General features: G+C 40.5%; 1 protein-coding gene across 6 annotated transcripts in view; it reads right to left on the reverse strand.

The window, feature by feature from the left end:
• TENM3 (teneurin transmembrane protein 3) overlaps window positions 1-21,832 on the reverse strand; it is a 2,356,642-nt gene that overhangs the window by 1,236,355 nt on the left and 1,098,455 nt on the right. For all 6 annotated transcript variants that reach the window (XM_090036139.1, XM_090036135.1, XM_090036141.1 and 3 more), the window contains exon 6: window positions 11,896-12,060. The gene's annotated coding sequence lies outside the window, so the exon portion shown is untranslated. The remainder of the gene's footprint in view (window positions 1-11,895; window positions 12,061-21,832) is intronic.

Genomic DNA, 21,832 nt, shown 5'->3' on the forward strand with positions numbered 1-21,832 from the left:
ATTGTTGGGGAAGTGTAGTGACTGGGGCAGAGATGGGGTGTTGTCTTTTATATCCAGTGGCAGAAGCAAAACTAAAAAAACTTGTTCTGGTCTGGCATTACACAATAAAAAGGACAAGTGGAATTAAAAAAGTGTTTTGGCTCTGTATTGTTTCATTTATTTCCTAATAATTCCTGCCTATGCTTTACTATATTTAAAAGACTAAACCAAACAAAATAACTAACCATTTCTTTTAGCAGGAAGAAAGTTTTACTTTTTTCAGATAATTTAAGATCAGTTATACAAGCTTTTGAGAAATAATTTTTCATTTGTTTTTGTTTGTCTTTTCATTGAAGATTTAAAAAAAAATCTCCTTTTTGGTAGGGACGAAAACTTTTCAGAATTAAAAACAAACAAAACAAAACAACCTCCCCCCTGCAAGAAAAAAATAATGGTGGTATTGAGGCTTTGGAAGTGTTTCCATGTGCCATAGTTTATATGGATTTTTAATAACCATTTGTCATTATGGTTTTGTTATATGGAAATCCATATTATTGTTAATATTGCACATATTCACAGCTAATAGTATCACAGCTCCAAAGGAGCAATTATAGTACGCGAATGTGTATAAAGATTAATACACAAAACTCTGATAAATCTCAACTGGCCCATTAATGTGTAATGGGCCCTCAGGAGCCTCAAATCCCACAGTATATGAATGGCACATTTCTTCCCTCTTCTCCTTCCCTCCCCACTTTATTTTATACATATAATCTACTATAAAACAGAAAATTAAGCCATACAAAAATATGTTCAAACAATGTCAAGGGGCCAATCAAAAGACATAAAGCACATTCTTTTCTTATTAGAATACAACAGATTTCAAGCAATGCTAAGGATTTGACAAACATATAAAAACAAAGCAATACTGAATTAAGGCTCATATTTCTTTCTGAGCCCCCCCCAGTGTGTCTAGAGTTGGAAGGGATTGACGAGCATTGCATGATCTTACATTTCATATCACATCCTGACAATATCTAGGTATCACAGGCAGATTAAAGATGAACTTCCAGTCTTAATTATAAATCACATGCTTTCTTTTTTTTATTGTTTTAAGTCAAACTCCTTATGTCATTTCAATTAAATCTTTTTTTTTTATTTTAGTAAGAAAGAATGTGGAAGCAAATGTTCCCTTTGTTATGTAAGATATGTTTTACAATACCACTACATGGTGACAACTTCTTGTCCTCCTGTCACATCCTGTCCTTTAGACCATACTGCAGAAAAGCAATTTTCTGCCTCAAAAGCACTCTATTTTTTTAAAAGTTTGTCTCTGGGCAATTTTCAGGTCTACTAGAGCCGCACAACTGTATACAGATGAGAAAGACCCAAAATAGGGCAATTTATTTGATTCCTCTTCTTCAAAACATTTAGCTGAGATTGCATATCCAACAGAGAAAGCCCAACAAGAATATTCAGAGATGACCTGCAGTGACACATATCCTCTTAAAAAAAAAATCTGCATTAAACATCTTCTCATGATTCTTAAAATATTCTAGATTTGCCTTTTGTTTAATATGACCTTTAACACCAAAATTTCCCAGGATATTAGCAGCTAACTTCTATTTGAAAAAAACAAGCCCTAAGAACCAGTCAATTAAATATTGCACTTCCGGAGTTTTTTGAAGAAAGAATAGTTTCATTTTAAGTTGTGCATTCATTTGAATCAATTTTTTTTCTTGGGAAAGAGTAATGGATAACTTGGATTGAAAAATACATTATCCCAAAGTTCAGCTACTGATAACTTAGCATTTATCGATGCCTGAAGCTAGTGTGACCTCAGAATCCTCCTGGCAGAGTTCTGTCCTAATACAATAAGGACATTCCCCAACAGAGCTAAGACCTTGCCTTTATAATCATCCACAGCCTGGAAATGATTTTACCAGAAGATGATTTACTAAGAAACTATTACAACTTTAGAATTTGGACCTCACTTCATTTTTTTTAAGGCTCGGTTAACCTAAGATGTTATTTAAAAACATTTGATAAGATTTTTAAAAGTTCAAATCAATAGAACTTGGGCTCCTATGTGGAGAAGAGTTTTCAAAATGGGACTTAGCTACTTTTGGAAGTTTTAGCTCAGCTCAAGGATTCATTTATACCTAACAGCTAAAGCTTTTTTTAAAGAATTTTTCTAAAATAAGAAGGCATGCACTTTTGACTTTAGCTTAGAACTTTATACTGGAACATACATTGTTCGTCTATTCAAAATAACCTAATTTCACTGAATTATTAATCAAAGATTCTGCCCTCTCTTCCCCAGCCCCCACATAGCAGGATTCTCTCTATGGTACCATACGCATTCTCATGTTATCTTCCAACTTCCTGTCACTGAGGACATAAAAAGGGTCATGCTTTGTCCAGCTGAACCTTGTCTGCTAGATTGGTTCATGTATCTGTGAAAAGCTCCAAATAACCTCAATCATGCCAGGCATAATATTGTAAGAGGTCAGGTCAGGCAGGTACCTGTTGAATCAGCAGGTACCTGCCTAACTTGACCTCTTACATTCTTTTTTCCCCCTCCCCTTTTCTCCCTTCCCCTCCCCTCCTTTTCTGCCCTTTGTCTCCCTGATTTCCTACTATTTCCTTCTTCACTGAGAGCCTCTTTCTTACCCTACATTATAACCTCTGTAATGTTTCCCTTTGGCCTTTTTCCCCACCCTGCTTTCTGCCCCTTGCCCCCTCACCCCGTTTTACCTTTTGTTTCTCCTTTCTATTTATATTTTCACTACATCCTCTCACACTTTGAGCTTCTCTCACTCCTGTTTTCCTGATCTCCAACTATTTTTTTCACTGACAACCTCTTTTCCACCTTGTATTCTATCACTGCAATGTCTCCCTTCGGCCTTTTTTCCCCCTTGCTCTCTTCCCCCTCCCCTCTCTGCTTTACCTTTTGTCTTTCTAATTTCTACCTATTTACATCCTGCCACTCTTGAAGCTTCTCTCATTTCTTGGAGTCTCAGAACAGCAGAGACTCCCTATGCCTGACGAAGGGTGACTGCGCCTGAAAGCTCACTAAGAACTTTTTTCCGACAACTCAGCCGGTCTAATAAAAGATATCACATCTACCCAAAGAACCTTGCCTGTCTATGTCCGTAGACCTACGTGGCTACAACCAAAAAACCCAGCAAAATATTTGTGTACATATTGAAGTGTTTTTTGGCAGTGCATGTAAGCACATGCTTAAAGTCATACTGAGGTTCTGTGTTGGTGGCTGACTCAGGGCTGGGTGGAAGCTCAGGGGAACTGGAGCATCTGGCCTATTGTATTTACTAACAGAATCATAGAAAATTAGGGTTGGAAGGGACATCAGGAGGTCACCTAATCCAACCCCCAGCTCAAAGTAGGACCGTCCCCAATTATATCATCCCAACCAAGGCTTTGTCTACCAGGGTCTTAAAAATGGCCAAGGGTGGAGATTCCATAACTGACCTGTTCCAGTGTTTTACTTCCCTCCCAGTGAAAAAGTTTTTTTCTAATATTGAACCTAAACATCCCTTGCTGAAACTTGAGTTTATTTCTCCTTGTTCTGTCCTCTGCCACCACTGAGAACAGTCTAGCTCCAGCCTCTTTGGAATCACCCTTTAATGAACACTGTTATTAAATCCCACCTCCATCTTCTCTTCTTCAGACTAAATAAGCTCAGTTCTCTCAGCCTCTCCTCATAAGTAATGATCCCCAGCCCTCTAACCATTTTCATTGCCCTCCACTACACTCTCACAAATTTTTCCACATCCTTTCTGTAGTGGAAGGCCCAAAACTGGACACAGTGCTCCAGATATAGCCCCACCAGTGCCAAATAAAGGGGAATAATTACTTGCCTTGATCTGCTGGCAGTACTCTTACTAATGCAGCTGAGTATGCCATTAGCTTTCTTGGCAAAAAGGGGACACTGGGTATTTATACATGAGCTCAAAAAGTGTATGGGGAGGTGCTTTAATTAAAGTACCTGGAGAATCATCCACATCAGTGCCCCTGAAAAGTGGTGGTGGAGACGTTTTAATTAAAGCTTATCGAATGAGCTTTAATTAAAGTGCCCCTGCCAACATTTTTCAGTGTGGGGACACTGATGCACAAGATGCTGGATCTGCTGAAGCATGGTAATTTACCATGCTCCAGCAGACTCAACTGAGTCTGCTCAAATGCACTGTAATTACAGGATGTAGGAGCAGCCTCTGCGCAGGTCTACAGGTGCCCACTGTTAGCTCATATTCAGCTTATAATCCACTGTAACCTCCAGGTATTTTTTTGTAGAGCTGCTTAGCCAATGAGTCTTCAGCCGTACCAATGCATGGGATTGTTCCATCCCATGCACTTGTCCTTCCTGAACCTAATGGGATTTCTTTTGGTCCAGTCCTCCAATTTATCAATGAATTCTAGCCCTACCCTCCAGTTTGGTGTCTTTGGCAAACTTGCTGAGGGTGCATTCCACCCAATTCTCTAGGTCATTGATGAATATATTGCATAAAACCAGCCCCAGGACTGACCCCTGGGGCACTTCACTTGATACTGGACCCAGAATTGACAAAATGCAAGAACTGCTCAAGAATCTATAGGAAAATGATTTTTTTTCTATCACAAAGTCAGCATCTACTAGCTAAAGGTGCAATAGGATTTAATATGCGAGTTACACAATTGCACCTACATGTGCATGGCAGGAGGGGCAATTGTGGGATCATGCATTATATCCCATTGCACCTTATTGCTGGTGCAGGGGACTCTGATCCTGGGCTCCCCCCTGCACCAACATGAAGCAAGCTTCAGCTGGGAGTGTCCCAGTCACAGGGGTGCCCCATGTGTGTGAAACCCCCAAGGAGGAAGGATTGTTGCTGCAGTAAATCCCTGAGGTGGGGAGGATTCTCACAGCAGCAATCCCCACTACCCTGGGGGTGTGGGAAACCTCCAGGAATGGAACATTGCCCCTGTAGCAATCCTCTGGCCCTAGGGATTTCCCACATCCATGGGATGGGAGGGATTGACCCTACAGTGATCCTCCAGCCCCAGGGATTTTTCACAGCCCAGAGACCTAGGGATTATTGTTGCCATGATCCCCAGAGCCTGGGATTTTCTTGCGTGGCATGGTGCGCTCCTATGATTGGGAGCCCTATCAGCTTACGGGGTTCCCAGCCACTGGGGAGACCATTCTACACATGCAATTTAAACCTAGATAGGAGCCAGCTATACAATCAGTACATTTCTGAGGTTGGAGCTCATTCTCAGGGTCTAACTTTATAACTGGTTGGAACTATGTATTATGTGATAGCTCCTTTGCATATGTAGCTGGTCTCCAGTTTAACCAGTTTATTGAGCAATACCTGTAATGTGTAGAAGAGACCAAAAATTAAATTCCTAGGGTTTGGTCCATAAAAATCTTAGAAGAAAAGGTGTAAATGGTAGACACAAAATAGGAATAAATTTTTTTAAGAATCAAAATTACATTAAGAGCTGGAGCTGGACAGGAAAAAGGAGAAAGTAAATTATTTTCAAGACTGTCTTCATCCCTCATGCCTAATTTGGACTACATGAATATTTAATTATTCAAGGAACTCATTAATGTATCCCTCTGTATGTCCAGCTAGCTACAACAAACCTTCAATTCTACTGTTGGTTGCTGTCAGTTGGTTACAGATCACTGACTGTTTAAAAGTACAACTCCAGACTGATGCTTGATTCATTTTGATTTCTTTAAAAGTAGTGCAATGGCTGTGTCAATCAGAACTTATCAAGAATAAAAGCAAAGAAACTGGTGATGCAGAAATCTACCTGGCCTGAAATATTTTGCTTTTCAATTTCCTCTTGTATTTGGATCATGCAGGTATGGTTTAATGTTATACAATATAAACTAGCTTGATATAGTGTTAGTTGTGCCAAAATATCTTGAATAGCCCTTCACAATAGGGCTGATTACAGTTGATAGAGTATGATCTAGATTTAGTTACACTTTTTAAAATGTGGAAGTGAGCTCTAAACAAACATTTTGAGACCTTTTTTTTCAACCATGAATGGTTGCTATAGTTGGAGAAAAACATACACAGAAAAGCTATACTGAAGGAAGTGCACGTAGAAGTACAGTAACAACTTTGTTCTTAATTCCAGCTATTCAGCTGAGATATTCCAGGGCATAACTTAGGCCTCATATAGACATTCATTTTTTTCCTGGGAGAATCACTTCTTTCCCAGGAAAACCATGAGCATACAGTTGTTCACACTTTTTCTCCCAGAGTAAAAATGGCTAACAGAGAAAAATAACCTGGGGAAAACCAGGATTAGATCATTACCAGGGAGTTTTTCCTAGGACAGCAAATATACGTATATACCATGGCTTTTCTTAGAAGAGAACATAGTCCTCTAGCATCTCCCCATCCCTGCCCCAGGGAGACAGTGTAACACCTGCTAGATTCTACCACTGCAGACGGGAACAGAAATTTCCCCCCTAGCAATCCCCACATTGGGCTTCAGGGAAACACATGGGTGGTCTGAGTCAGTCAGTCAGGGCTGCCCTATGCACTGCTGCCATCTGTCACCAGGCAGCCTAAGGGAATGTGAAGGAACACTGTGATGTAGGCGCAACAGCTCACCTGGCTGCGAAGTGTCAGCATTGCAAGCTCTCCACTCTTCAGGCCCTCAGCATTCACATATCTGTACATGAAGTACTGGGTAAGTTTCTCTATCTAGGTTTAAATGTACAAAATATGTATCTATACCAAAACACAGAGATTACTATGTTACTAGTATTAAAATAATTTTGTTTAGCTATTACTTTCTTCTGTTGTGTGAGAGGGCACTGCTGTTAGTTGAAATACAAGTTATCCACTATATAATGCAAAATGTATGAACAGTTTGGGGAATATGAACTGGAAACCAGGTCTCCTCTCTCCCAGGCAAATGTCCTGATCATTTGACTACAATTGTGTTCTCTTGTTATTTTTAAGAAATCTTGAATTCTCTTTCCAAAAAGCCACATCTTCAACAGAATTAGTGAATGCTCCCTTCCCCACTTTAAAACACCTCATAGCCAGGGTGTTAAAGGTAAGGTCTTCATCATTGCATTTCCAGGTTTGGAGTTTCAGTGGTAGTGGATGGGTGGCATGTGCCTGGAAGCAGCTGTAACAGCCATAACAAATTTCTGATATAGTACAGAAATGCATCCATAGATTAACTTTTTTTCTTTTTTTTCTTTCTAAATATGTTTCTAATAGAGATAAATTATATTGTAATGATTAATCTGTTTAATTTCACCTCTTTGTGTTCTTCAATTATTTACTAGTAAATTGTTAAAAACTCAATGTATCAATTTTTCAAAATTATTTGCCAGTTTCCTTTGTAAACAATTATTTTCAACCATAATTGTTTGAACTTTACACTCAAATAATTCATGGTGAATATTCTGTGTTTTCATCGGTTAGTTGTGTAATTCACATGGTTTATATAATTAACCAATGTCAGCTGTGAATTTCAAGATAAGATATAATTTACAATTTACTTTAAGAGAATGTTTTATGTTGAATACTTAGAGTTATTTTTTTTCTTTGACACTTAATTCCTTGCACTATAGTTGGGAGATCAAATAGAGGTAGTGAGTTTAAAAAATATGACCACAATACATCAAACTTACATTCTAAATGAAATACATCATTTAAAAAAAGCCCTGCTTTTGTGTAGGCTCTGATTTATAATGTGGCCACATAGTAAGAGTAACTGAGGGAGGGGGCATATAATTGGGGCAGTAGCCCAGGGCACCACCTTTGGGAAGGGAGGAGGAGAACACAAAAATTGGCAATGGTTAGCAGTTGCCGTTCATAACATGACTGCCAGTAATGCCTTGTGAATTGCTGTTGCCCAGGGTGTGCAGCCACCCTGCTGTGCCTTTAGGGCCGCATGGATCGTGATGTAGATCCCACACCTCTTCTTACTGACATCATGTTTTCTGGATTACACCCTTTTTTTCACCATTATACGGATTTATTCAAAACTGAAAGAGTATAATACACGCATTTCCATCAGATTCCCATCAATTTCCAAAGGTATAAGAGAAACAAAATCAACACCTGAGAGAAACATTTTAGACTAAAAAAAAAAAGTAAACTTCAAAATCTCATCTAGCAAAATCCCTTACTTAATTTTAAGGGAGAAGAATGCTGTTTAGGACTGAGGATGGTTTATGCTACTAGAAGCTAATGCAGTATGCACAATCAATCAATATTTGAACCAAGCTGTGAGGAAGTGTCCTTGTTAAGCTTCCATGTACATATAGTTCACAGCCTCAGGCTTCAAAATGGTAAATTCATCTTTAAAGCTTTCTATGTAGAACTACACTGGATTTTCCCAAAACATCTGAAAAATATAAACTTTTAAATAAATAAAATGATAAGCAGTGATGGGTTAATCCTATTCTGTTGCATTTGGTTAAGACCAGAAGTATGCTCCCTTTTTCTATAGAATGGTAGGCTGTTAAAGAATAGCTCTTTACCATTCTCAAGTACCTTGGATACTGGTGCAAATTAGTTAAAATAAAATATTACGCACATGTGAAAATCCAAAGGAAGCTGCAACCAAGGAACCACCTTCTAGATCACATTAAAATATTACATTGAATCAAACAAAAATTAAAAATGGAAAACAAAACAGGAAATCATCATCTAGATGCTATGTTACTTCTGTCTTTTGATGGCTGAATGTCAACAAGGCACATTTTGTATCCTACAAGTAAATTAATCCCTGTATTTTGTGAACTGATTGGCAGGTACCAAAAATATCATGGATACTACCAAAAATGAACAAAATAAATAATACATGTACTTTGTTCCCCTTTGCATGCCACATCCCACTAAGCTGCTCTGTAGTCTTAAAGTGAACTTTTAGCTAGCTGGAAATGGAATTGTCATGGTCTCTGCAGGAACTACTCTTCATAGGAAGAACACAGCCATGGAGCTGGGGCAAGTGGCTGGTTTCTTCTATCCTTGCCTCCTCAGGTCAACTCCTTTAGATCATGACCACCATTTTTGCTTGATTTAACCACTCTGAAGTCCTGCACAGATGGGCATTTAGACTGACCTAACCCTAGTTAAGTTGATATAGATGTCATGTCTGTACATACATATAGACAGGGGGCTTCTATATACATGCTCTGGGCTGGAGGGCGGGTGCTTTAATTAGAGTGGCTCTCAGAACTTCATGTATATTCAGTGGCCTGCACTTCAAAATGTCAATGAGGCCACTTAAACTAAAGCTCATTAAATGAGCTTTAGTTACAGTGCCCCCACTGCCATTTTGAAATGCAGGGACATTGAATACTTGTGGCACGGAGGCTGCTGGAACATGCTGATTAGCACACTCCAGTAGACTTGCAGCAGACTTGATTAATCGAGTCTGCTCTGACATATGCTAATTAGTATGTGTCAAAGCAGAGGTCTGTCACATGTACAGGTGTCCCCTGAGACATACCAGCTGTGTCTACAAAGCTCCAAGCAGTGTTGGGCAAAGATGCTCAAGCTAGTTCTTTAAATACTAGAATTGGTACTGGAAGCAGTATAGCTTTTAGAACCTCTCCTCTTCTTGCCCTTACTTGAACCTCAATAGCCCCGTAAATTTTAATGGAGTTAAATTAATTTAAATGAAAATGGAAATGTTTTTCTAAATCAGTACAGTTTCCTGAATTGTTGCTTAATTCAGGATAGGTAATATTTCTTTATTTTATTAAGACTATCATACAGCAATCCAGTTAAGGGTAGTGCAAATGTTTTTCTCTAAACTTTTATAAAGGTAAAATCAGTTTTGACCCCGCCTGAAAATTACTGCAGCCAATTCTATTAATACACATATTTTTGAAATTTAAATATTTTGAAATTCAGTTTTCCATGTTTTCTAATCACCTCATATCCGGGATACAGACGCTAGAACACAAGAGCAAAGCAAAATGTTCCTATACATAAAGCTACAGACTGTACGTTTTTTCTTTATCATTTTAGCAATAATCCCCAAAGAAAAGACTTAACGACTGTCTAAATGAAGTCATGGCCTGCCTGAAAACCAAGTATGGGACTAACTTCATCCCTTACATCCACCTAACCTAACCCACATATTCTACTGATTGATGCCATCAAAATCAATTCAAGTAGTACTCCATTGTTATAGCGTGTTGGTTGATGGTCTGCTAATTTTTATGAGGTATTTTTTAAAAGGCTGTATCAACCTGAAAAGACATACTTAAAAATAGTGTTCCTTGTAAAAAATTAGATACCATAGGCCGTGTGTAGATGAAACAAGAGGTGTGTGTACACGACACTTTAAAGCAGGCTAAATGTTTTTGCACTGCCTTAATGGTGTTGGTGTTTGCATGCCTCGGCAGCATATTGCACATTAATTCCAGCCACCATGGAGCAAAGCACCAGGCTCCATGCAGCTCCGTAGGAAGCCCTGCAGGCAGCCTGGCAGCCGCCCCAGAAAACAGACTCTGACCAAGAAAAGTGGTGAGTCAGATCTTCCCTCTCCCCCCTCTCTGGAGCCTGTCTGCCTGCCTGAGCTGTGTGGGGGCCTGGTGCTTCCCTCCATGGCTGTGGTGCCCCCTGGGACCACCCGAGTCAGGTGCCTGCAGGCGGGTGCCACCTGGGGCAGGCCTGCTGCTGCCATGGAGGGAAGCACCAGGCCCCCCCTGAAGCCCAGGGACCGCTCCACCCGACAGCAGCTCACCCTCCCCTCCCCATCCCACTGGAGAGGCAGTTAAGTCAGCAGGGTGTGTGCATGACACAGGGGTTTAATTAGCCCTAAATTGAAGTGGTGTTTTTTAAAACCCACCACTTCAATTTAGGGCCCTCATTTCATCTACACATGCCTGTAAGTGATAAATGCTATCTTATAATTATTTTATTGTTGTCTGCAATGAAAGATATTTGTAGTAATGCAGATAACAATGAATGGTAATGGTGGGAAAATGTGGTCTCTCTTAGGGAAATCTTTAAAAATTATTAATGTATAAAATCAAAATTACTTACACACATGAACATCTATGGATTTAAAGCTATCCAAATCTTTCCAAACCAGGCCGATATATATTTATATTAATATACCATTAACAACTATGGTTTATAAAATGTGAAGTCTTTCTTTCATGAGTAGCAGACTTGATCAATTATACTCTCTCTCTCTCTATCCATTAGTTCCCAGGGTGGAATTACTTGTTAAACACTGAATAAGATTTTGTGCTGAGCTTTTTGACAAGGAGTTAGTGGAGCCCCCCACACCGGCCCACTGTACTAGGCTGCTCTGGGACCTGGACTGGTTCTTGACATACTTTAGACAGTCATGAGAGGCTGTCCAAATTATCATTCCTTCTGGCCCTCAGAGCTGTGTCTGGCATGCCCCAAGCCAGACACATTCCCTATACTAGGACTTGTGAACAGGGCATCAGAAAGCAGCTTGTAGCTGGTGTCAATAGTTCCTAGACTGCAAAATCTTTTCCTTGCCAGATTCATGACTTTTGCACCATTGTATTCTGCCATTTCAAATCTTTTATCTAGCAAAGTAATTGGAATAGGGCTGTGAATCTCATCCATTATGTGGGGATGGGCTTACATCACAAAAGTATTCTCACAGTGATTATTTCTTACAAGTCTGATATGTAATGCAGCCTGGAGCTCCATACATTCTCTTGCATGTGAAAAAATAAAAAGGTAGTTAACTACATCATACTATTTTTAAAACAACAAATATACCCTGTACATATTTTGTATAGATAGTTTCCCTAATACTTATCCTAGGAAAAAATGCAGTTTTAAGCAATGAAGTACCCTCAGGTCACAACAGTTTGAAACAAGCTCCTTTGCACTAAGGAACAGCTTTCCCCATGTGGTCACTCACCAATATTTACAAGGGAAGGTCACTTTGAATGCCATCAGCAGATGAGCAAAAACAGGAAGAAGGAGTTTTTTTCGTCTTCACTGAGCTGGCTGATTCTGCCAAAGTGATAGCCGACATTGACATTACACTGGGGAAAGGCTGTCGTCTCTCACAGTCCCAGCTCTGCTGTGGAAACACAACAAAACAAAAACAGAAAAGCAAAGCATATTATGTACTTTTCATACGAAGGTAATGCAACAGCGCTAAAAGTCTGATCTTTGGAATATAAATAAGGCTTTAATCTTGGCTTTGAAAACAGTTATCTGAAACTTTAAAAATTAAGATTTAAAAAGACCCTGAAGAAATTGAATCTCCTTCTGTAAAATTAATCAATCACTTTGAGGGCTTAGTAGAAGGAAATGGCTATAAACATCTTATGTACCCAGCTGGTGGTAGAAGTTAGACAGAAATGACAATTTTGTTAAAAAAAGGGAAAAGCTGAGATTTGTAGTGACGATTAAATTCTACACATACACGCACACACAAATGGCAGGCAGTGACAGCATTTTATAGTTACATGTGGCCTACGGAGAAGTATAAGCAGGGAAAGGTGAAAGATTAATGAGGGATTTTTATTGTATTTATTTATTTATTTATTGCATTTTTCTATCATCTATGTGAATTATTACCTATACGCCTGATATGTCCTAAAAGAAAAAAAAACTGTGATGAATAAATAAACAGCTCTAGCAATCTTCAATAGGGTGCTTTACCTTGCAGGGAATATTATCATTGGCTTTTGATACAATTTCTGCTGCAGGGAAAGACTTTCAAAGCGCAGAATGCTGAAGTATTGCCAGGCGCTCAAAGACCCCCCGCTGTGCACGTCAAACTAAGAAATCTCTCTGAACTTGTCGAATTAAAAGTCATCTCTCTCTCTCTGCAACCCCTGCATGAGCTGGGAAGCTCTGTCCTCATTTTTTTTTAGGCCTTCCATGATAAACAAATGGAGCCTGGAGCATCTTTATTCTTTTCAGGCACATAATTAAAATTCTTTAAAAAATGTAATTGAAGACAATGAATTTCAAAAGGGGGTTCTAGTTAACAATGAGACTAAAACTGTTTGAATAGGCCACATTACTTTACCATTCAATTGTGTTTCAAAGGTAAAAGCAAAACAGCTTGTTAAGATCCTGGATAAGTGTCTTTTTTATTTTGTTTGTACATCAAGAGGATGCTCCAAACTTAAACATCTCAGCAGGATTTACGCTTTCTGGAATGTCTTAAGACTTAATTACTGAAACTGCAAAGAGGAGTAAACTATTAAAATATGAACAAAGCCAGATAAGATCCCTCGATGCTGAAAATCATTATTTATATATCCCCCACCAAAATTAAAGAACTTAAATTTATGTTTGTGTTTTATTGGGAATGCTGTTTCATTCATCCAAAATGGTGCATGTATTCACAACCTTGCAAACATTTTCAAAACTGACAATACCCATAATGTTAATTTGCTGTGACTCTTATTACTGGGAAACACTGCAGTGATTGGCTATAGTAAATTCCTGTATGATTTCCTCTCTTGCCACCCCCAAAATTAGCAAGGGCCAATATAAAATAGAATAGAAAAATGAATGGAAAAATACTTAGGCTAGGTATAAACGTTGAACTGACTGTGCAGTAAGTGCACAGAAAGTGCTCTAGAGCCATAGTTGAACAGACACTCATGGCACAGAACACTAAAAATGGTGGATCCTGCTCTAAATACACCCTGGATGGATGTGGTATCAGATTAAAATGCTTTAGGTTAGAGCGCTTTATCAAACATCTGTACCAGATCCCATCACAAGTCAAGGTAGGTCGCCAGCGTCCCAGGGGCCCCCTCCTGGGTGACTTGTTAACTTTGGCCAGTGCTCATCTGCTCTGGGTGAGCACTGGCCCAGCTCCGCCCCCAGGCCGTCACGGAGAGGAGACAGAAAAGGCTCAGTCTCCTCCCTGGGTGGCTAGGCAGATGGATGGGGTGAATGGAAACCCTTGTCATGTGTTCCCTCCTACCCCCAGATTTCTGCCTGAGGTCTTGGCAGAGGCAGGCCTGGTTTGCACTGCAGGGGGAATTTGTTCCTCCCTTGCCCACCCCAGCCTCCTGACAGCTGCAGTTCAGAGTTGCACTGAGGCTTATCACTGACATGGGAACTGCTGGTGGGTGGGCAGAGGAATGGAGACCCCTGCCACATGGAGTCCACTGCACCCAAGACCTCAGCCAGAAAGCTGGGGGAGTCCACGCAGCAGGGGGGCTCCAATCCCTCTGCCCCAGTTCCCAGCACAGGGAAAAGCCAGGCAGTTCTGAGCTGCAGCTGTCAGGATGCTTGGCTGGGGTGGTGGCAAGGGTGGGAACAGAGCACACTTACTCAGCTTACCCCCCTCACCCGCAAAAACCCCAGCCAGCAAGCTGGGAGGTGTTTCTGTGAGACAGGGAGGTCCATTCCCGCCCTCACTCCCCAGCCACCTATACAGACAGCAGACAGCTGGCCTGGGGAGCGGGGCTGGGGAGAGGGGCCCTGCTGGCCACGGAGGGACAGTTGCTTCTCATCTGGGCTCAGTACTCCCTAGCAGCCCCTGTGAGGTGTTTGGGAATTCCCCCAGTGTGCTGGCCTCAGCCAGCACAGGCAGGCTCCGAGTCCCAGCCACCAAACAGTGAACATCTGTTCTGTTCCCACCCAACCTAATCTCGAGTGTTTTGAATACCACACGATACTAAGAGCATCTGCACCGCAGGCTTTTTGAATGTCTGTACTTTGCCTTAAATGCTAGAGGCTATAAGGCAAACTTGCATACCTAAAAAGGCAGTAGAAAGACTGAAAAGTATTTCAGAATGTGTCTTCAAGGGTGACTGTCTGGAGAGCTTCAAAGCTAAACATAGCATTATAGAAAGTCCCCTCCAGGGTGACTGTCTGGAAAGCTCAAAGTATGCAATTTATTTCCAGACTGAGAATGGAAATTGGTGCTATTGACTACAAAAGACTATACCAAATTTGTTCTTTTTCAGGTTTTTTTATAGACGGATTGGAGATGGGAATATTTTTGTGGAAGACATTTAGTAATCACTTGTGGCAATAATCTAGATAGAAGGTGATGCACAGTTACTGTGCCCATCAGATGCTTTGGAGCCACTGTTACTATCTGATGCCCTGTGCTAGGAACCTTGAGGTAGTATGCCCACTTGCCATTCTTGGACGGGGACCAGCACATACTCCTCATGAGTCAGATCAACTATCCTCAATGGTGAGGAAATGGGAATGAGACCTTCTTAGTCCTCTCTGGTGCAGCCAATGCCACAGTACATGGAGCAGGAGCAGAACCTGTTAACCCCCTGCAGAAAGGCACAAATAGGGAAGGCCTCTTACACTCTTTGCCTCCTACACACCAATATGCTGAAAACAATTGAACTCTTAATCCAACACAGTTCATTTCAGTGAGTCCTGAAGTGATTTGTGAAAACTTTATTTAAGAATGTATATAACAGCTTAATGTAATAATGACAAAACCCACAGATACATAAAGAAAACAAGTGGATATTAAAAAAAAACCAAACCCACACCCCATTTTCCCTTTGGTCAAATAATTTCCATGAATTAAATCAACTAATTACCAACCAACTAGCCGTATCCCTAATTTTACTTTACAGAATGTGAAAAATAATGGGCAAAAGTACTGTATCTGACCTATTCCTCAAATACTAATATGTATGGGTATAGGTAAAGGCTCTAAATTCATTTGTTTTACTGGGCATTCCCTGTAAAAGGACATTTAGTATCTTAGAAGACTCTTTCAGTGAAGTGTAAATCATTTCTACAAATGACAGTGGTCAAAAGACTCAGTAGAGTAACTTGAGGAAGGCAGAGCCTGGCACTAGCCCTGGCTGCTGACTTGGTGGGGGGTTGCCAGAATGGCAGCGTCCCAGGGAGTGCCTGACCCAGCAGCAGCCACCCCACACCACTGCTGTTGTAGCAGCACAGGGTCCATGCACCCAGCTGCTGCTACAACAGCAGTGGTGTGGGGTGGCTGCTGGGTGCAGCAGCTGGGTGCATGGACCCTGTGCTGCTGCTGGAGCATCAATAACTGGGGCAGGCAGGCCACCCCACAGCAGCATTAAGACTACCACCCCTTATCCCCTACTGCTCTTGGCACTCCTTCCCCTCCAGCACTCAGCAGCATCTCTCCTTACCAGAACTCTCCAATTATACCCCTGCAGTGACACCTTTTCAAAGACTAACATTCCCACCAGATTTTCTTCAGTATATTTTGTAGTAAATATTGTGCATGTTATTTGAAAACATATCCTCTGTTAGACTAGCCTTATGATCTGTACCACTGGCACCAAGAACAGAATGAATCCATGTCAAGTCCATCCTTTCACAGGTAGAGAAGTTCCCTGTAAGTGTTTACTACAGCAACGTTTCAAAAGGGGAATAGGTAATGCTCAAAACACTGTTAATACTGGGATGTACAAATGGGAATAAAATAAAAATATATCAACCCAAACAGACATATTAGTTGAGGTAACTCCTTTTGTTGTTTCTTTCTATGAATCTCTCTATGTTTGTCTTTTAGTCTTTAGGGAATTATGGAATGAAGGCTGTGTTTTGTACAGTTGGCAAAAGTCAGCACAAGACAAATGTTCTCTGGATACTCAGAAACCAGTCTGACTGGACTGAAAGATTTTTATTAACACAATAATAAAAGCTGTTGGTATAGGCTTCCAGCACACTTGGACACGGACACACATGCAGTAACTATGCTCATTTTTGTGGAAACACCTATGTTAGCAACACACTGCAAAGACAAGTCCTATTTTCTGATGTAAGGTGGCTTTCCAAGGATGCCTTTAAAAATGGTTAAGAGTAGAGAGAAGGAAAGGAGACAGAGTGTGGGAAGGAATGGAAAAATGGAACAAGAGGGAAGAAGCAAACAGAATAGGGATGAAGATCATAAAGTCTAAGAAGTAAAAGAGAAAGAGAAGATGTGAGGAAATGTAAAGAAAGTAGAAGGAAAGAAGGGAAGTAAAGAGAAGTCAAAAGAAGTGAATGAAGAGGTGGTGAAAAATAGATACCAGTGAGTAAGGTAGATTTATGAGAGTCATTGGGCCAGAAATACTTGGCTACCCCATTTGACCAACATTTCTTTCCAGTTCAGTAAAAATAAAAGAACAACATCCCAAAGGAGATAAGAGACTCCATTTATTGTTTGGTATCTGCAAATACTTCCTGGAATCTATAACTGAATCAGTTCATATTAATGTCCCAATCCCTTCCATTCAACTCATTGCCATAGCTCTTCAAGTAAAGTTTTCACCAGCAGCAATTTACAGGTTCCTTTTGTTTGCTTCCACTTTCAGGTTGACAGAAGCTATGGAATCTGTTATACAAATACGATTATACAACTTGTTGATCTCTTAGGCCATTTTTGAAATTGACCACTCAAATCAGTTGGGAGGTTAATATTTGCAAGCACATCTTTTAAGATATCTGCTCTTTATAAGTACCCACACACTGAAACTCCAAGAAACTGATATCAGATGTTAAATAAAGATTTCTTGGTGTAAAACTCCTTAAAACACAAGTTTTTCTCTTGATTGGAAAACATCCCTGATCAATTCAGAGCACCATTAGCTGAGGCTAGGATTTTATTGGCGTAGGCTTGTTGATTCAAACAGCTTACTTCTATTTTAGAAGTAGTAAAAAGGGACAGAATAAATGAATGAATGATCACAAAACAGCAATTAAAACAAGGAAAAAGAAACTCCTCAAAATGACTGGTGAACTGAATTGTTCTGATTTTTTCAAGAATAGTTTTGTTTTCCTAAGACAGCTCAAGATGCTTAAATGATATAAAATGAGTGTATCAGCACTAGCCAGATCATACACATTTCCCCAGAAATCACAATGTTCTTTCCAAACCTTGCTTCTTGTGTGTTGATTGGACAGTTTTCTATGAAAGAACAGCATAAATCCTTGCCCTTTTTGGTGAAGCCCTAAATTATGTATTCTGTGATCATTGCAAACACCTGACTTGTTATTACTCATTACATTTGGGCCAGAGTAAATAGAGTGAGCAACTGAAAGAAAATTGCTACAGGCAGATGAAACCAGATCCCTCTAGTGGTCAATTAAAGCAGTGTCATCATTTTTGGTTTATGACTTCTAATATTTACTTAAAGGTTCCATTTTGAAGTAGTAATAATGGAGTAACTTTCTAAAACATTTGAAATTTCGTACTGCATTGCAAAGGCACAAGGAACCAGATTCTTTCATCCCATTTAACAAATTCTCTGGGGTATTTTACTTACTACAAATATCTCTTAATACATGTCTTGATGGAAAATTAGGAATTTGCTCTGACTGAGCTAAATATCCGGGGTGTAACAAACAGAGCTGGTACTCAAAGCAACCCCTGTGAGAGTTTGGAGAGCATACAATTCCAAGAATGGGGAGGCAGTGGATCACCGGCTCCAAAAGTGGGGGTAGCGGGTGCAGTTCCAGGAGCAGGGGTGGGGATGCATAGGTTCTCAGAGCAGAGGCAGTAGACCTACCCATGCTGGGCACTCTTAAACAGTCCCTGGCTGAGCTGCTGCCAACTGACCAACCCCTCCCCTCTTCAGAGACCATGCCCTGGCAGCATACCCATTCTGGGAACTCCAAAAGAACCCGGTGCTGCTGCTGCTGCTGCTGCTGCTGCTAAAAAAGCAGCAGCTGGGGCAGGTAGAGCATTCATCAGTGGCAGCAGCTCAGCCAGGGAGCAAATCCAGTGCCCCTCATAACTGTGCAGTAACTGTGCTCCTTTGCACTTCTGGTTAGAATCAGGGAAATAACAGGTGCATCTGACTTAATTATTAGACATAGGTCACAACTAATTACAAGATCACCTGGAAAATAGATTCAGGGCCTTAGCCTCCCACAGGACCAACTTAAAGGATAGATGAGAAAAAAAACAACAAAGACCGTACCTGAACCTCTCTTTATCTTAACTGCACAGGATCTGGCAATGTCAGACATGTGTCACTTCATGATTTCATAGATTTCATAGACATCAGGGCTGGAAGGGACCTCGGGAGATCATCGAGTCCAGCCCCCTGCCCAAAGGGCAGGAAGTCAGCTGGGGTCATAGGATCCCAGCAAGATAAGCATCCAATTTACTCCTGATATTGAAGTGTTACTGACCTGAATCTTGATCTGGAAGTTTCTGGAGGGGGTGCTACAGCAAAAGTATCCCAGTGTGAAAGACGGTAATAATGCATAGTGAGAAACAGGCCAGTATGACACCTCAAAGGGGAAGAAAGAAACAGAATACTGAGAAAAAGGGAGAAGACAACAGAATACATTGAACTGAGGATCTAAGTAAGTGGAGAAAGACTATAGGAATAGCACATACGAAAACAGAAGCAACTCTAAAGGAGAGAGGAAGAGACAGGAAATCAGTGACCTCATCCCCAACCCCACCAAAAATCAGAAAGTTCTGTCCTCTCAAAAAAAAAAAAAAGCATTTGGGGCCTAGTTTTCTTTCATACATTAGGCCTCTAAATGGCTTAGATGCCAAGATGTGATTCTGTTTTACCCTGCTTCAGTCCCTAAGAAACTGCCAATATAAAAAGTGTATAGATCTTCCCCCTTGTTTCTCGGTGTCTGAGGCCCCATCTCCACATACACTTAAGACATGATTAACCAGTTAATGGCCGTGTCTACATGAGACACTACTGTGTAATAGCAACAAGCTACTGTGCAGTAGCACTAACCATGGGGAGCACTAACCATGATGTGAGTAGCTCATTCCTACTGTGTAGCAGCATCAGAAAAAACCTGTGCAGGGATACTACTGCACAGTAATACCAGTTATTGCTCAGTCATTTAGCACTTGGTTATGCAAGTACTAAATGACTGTGCAGTAACAACTGCTCATTCCACCGCTCTTGTAGACATGACCAATCAGACCGTAGGTGGTCTCCCAACCACAGGTTCAGTCAAGTAATGGCATGATAAAGTGAGGAATAAGCTACATAGTTATTCCACAAAATATGTGGAATAACTTTGTTGCTGCTTCGTATCATGCCATTAACTGAACATGTGGCCAGGGACCCCTGTGGCTGGAAGCCCTGTCAGCTGATCAGAGCTCCCAGGTGAGAGGGCCAATGTGAACCTGAGCCTGGGATTTCCCACTTGATGGTGGTTCCCAGACCCCATGGCTGGGAGCCCCATCAACTGACAGGGCCCCCAGTCACAGGATCACCCACTGTACTCCCATGTCTGGGGGACCACCGTTGATGTGATCTCCCACTTACGGGGCATCCCACCCCCCCACAGTTGGGACATCATCATTAATGTGTGCTTCACTTATCCCCATGGCTCAAAGCCTGCATCAGCTGTGGTCTCCCTGCTACAGGGACCCCTGAGAGCCTGAATCAGCTGAAGGGGCTCCCCTGTACCAGCAATAAGGCATAATGGAATCTGATCCTGCCATGTACATGTAGAGGGGCTCTTAATCGTAAGGGTAAGATGACAGTATATTACAAAAGTAAATGCATTAATTAATTTTTCAGGGCTTGAACAGGGTGGAATAGATTTACACGTAGGCACCTAAACATAAATTCATACCTAATAGGTAGAATATTATTGGCAGCTATTGTCCATTCCACTAAGAATATTATGTTTAAAGAAAGTCAAAGTGAATCAACAGGAAACAATGAAAACTAAATGAAACACTCTACCAAATATAAAGAAAGAAAGTATATAAATAAAGACAAAGACAAGAAAACCAAAGATGCTGTCACATTTCTTTTGGCACTAAAGTGCTTCAATAAATTTTACAAGGAGAAGACCCATCCAAAACCCACACAAGGAATTCAAGACAATAGTAAATTAGTGTCTCCATTAGGATCAGCATTAGTATGTATTTTTCCTCTCTTCCCTTTCTTAATTTAAGTTTGATTCATTTCCTAGGGATTTGCCATTGGATCCCACTGGAGAGAACCTAAGCAGATTTACACACCATTATCTAATGGCTGCTTTGTTATTCTTCCTCTGAATTTTCTGGCTGCATACATCAGTGCTTCTGAAGCAGCCAGCTTTCACCTACATGAACAGGGAAGGAGCTAGTTTCTAAGGTAGGTTCTGCACAACCCATGGAAATCAACAATTTAAACTTCAGTTTAAAATTTAATTGTAGCAAATGCAGACTATCAAGCACAGGGTAATACAGTCTTCGTGCATATATTATTAAATAAAAAGGTTCTATATTTGCTACAAATCTGTCCAAAATATCAAGGTGTGGTACATATAGAGCACACTGCGGTAATAAAACCCTGAAGTGACAAATACAGATCTTGCCAGGAACAAATGAAAGCACTCTTGGCAACTGTTGCTACCTAGACATCCAGCATCAGATGGAGATCAAACACAACCCCCTAGGTTGTGCGCGCCTGCATAACAAATGGCACCAAGCTCCCACAACTGAGGCCACTAACATTGTCCCAAGAATTCAGCAAACATATCTATCATCTTTTCCAAAACAAATGAAGGCAATATATAATGTTCAAAGTAGTGTTGGGTCTAACAGAAGTTCTCACCTGTTTCCCTGCGGATAACCACTGCAGTCCAAATGCTAGGAACCCATAATTATTTTTCAAAAAATTGGAAGCAAACTAAAAGCCAGTAAATCTTGAACAATCTTTTTTAAAAGGCCTAAGGTCTGTAAAATGGAAAAGTATGTTCTGATTATGATTCTAGCGAGGCTTTGGTTTATTTATTCCTCTGTTGTATTCTCTATGAGTTTTCCAATACATTAATGCAGCTGATCACACTCTCAGATTTGGTTTTTTCTTTTTTCACAGAATTATATTTTCTAATGTCTTGATCTTGCTATTATTTTTTTATATGAACTTGTCTCCCCTTATTGATTCTCCATT

This window comes from Crocodylus siamensis, chromosome 2, assembly GCF_052110815.1.
Source record: "Crocodylus siamensis isolate JL-2025a chromosome 2, ASM5211081v1, whole genome shotgun sequence".
NCBI classification, from domain to species: domain Eukaryota; kingdom Metazoa; phylum Chordata; order Crocodylia; family Crocodylidae; genus Crocodylus; species Crocodylus siamensis.